Source organism: Arachis ipaensis, chromosome B06 (genome assembly GCF_000816755.2).
Source record: "Arachis ipaensis cultivar K30076 chromosome B06, Araip1.1, whole genome shotgun sequence".
Lineage (NCBI taxonomy): Eukaryota > Viridiplantae > Streptophyta > Magnoliopsida > Fabales > Fabaceae > Arachis > Arachis ipaensis.
In genome coordinates this window covers 8225129-8225938 of record NC_029790.2, presented here as the reverse complement: position 1 = coordinate 8225938, position 810 = coordinate 8225129, and the positions used below count along the sequence as shown (strand labels likewise).

At 30.9% G+C, this 810-nt stretch overlaps 2 long non-coding RNA genes across 2 annotated transcripts in view; one reads left to right on the top strand and one right to left on the bottom strand.

Moving 5' to 3' along the window:
• Window positions 1-804, bottom strand: LOC110263142. Its single transcript, XR_002348279.1, has 2 exons — window positions 673-804; window positions 1-355 (listed from the first exon to the last, which is right to left on the bottom strand). It is a non-coding gene; the product is annotated as an uncharacterized LOC110263142 (long non-coding RNA).
• LOC107647958 overlaps window positions 1-810 on the top strand; it is a 21906-nt gene that overhangs the window by 12318 nt on the left and 8778 nt on the right. The gene's annotated exons all lie outside the window — the stretch shown is intronic.

The window sequence follows — 810 nt, the reverse complement described above, 5'->3', positions numbered from 1 at the left end:
CTATAGCTTTATCTAGCAACTCTATCAAGCACCTCAAGTAAACATATGCTATACACATTTCTAATTTTAGTAACAATGTTAACATCATAGAGAAAGGTTAGTAGATGACAAAGAGAATGAATAAATTGAAGTACCTGATCTTTGTTCTCTTGAGGTGGTTGCAGAGGCTCTTCTTTTTTGGGTGGTTCTTCCTTTTTCCCCTGTTCTTCTTGTTGAGGTTTAGGCAAAGGTGAAATGAACTCTACTTTTTTACCACTTTTCTTTTGAAGCCTCTCAACCACTTTCATGGGGTCAGCTTCCTTTCCTTTCACCACCACTTTGCTCCCCTTGCTATCTGCACTCACCTCCTCCACTCCTATTTTCCCCAAACATTACAAATATTTTGTCCAAATCTATTATTATTTTATTTTAAGACATTTAACTAATTTGATTTAATTTAATTGAAATTCTAGAAAAAGATGAGTGATGTTTCTTTTTTCAAAATTCAAATCAGTTTAAAGCATTTATAATATAAGATACTACTTTTTTTTTTTACTATTATTGATCTTTTCTACCACCTTAGCTTAATCTTTAGATATGGATATCCTTTGATCATTCCTTTGCTAACAATGAATCTAAATGCAATGATGAACATTGTATTTATTTGAATGAATAAAACATGTGAAAATTGACCTGTAAAAAGTTCAGAATAAAGCACACATGACAAACTTATTTCACCATTTATGTTGTGAAATTCAAAATCAATAATGGAAAGTAGATCCCCTCTTAACAAGTAAATTAAAGAAAGAGGTAAAAAAGAAACATACAACT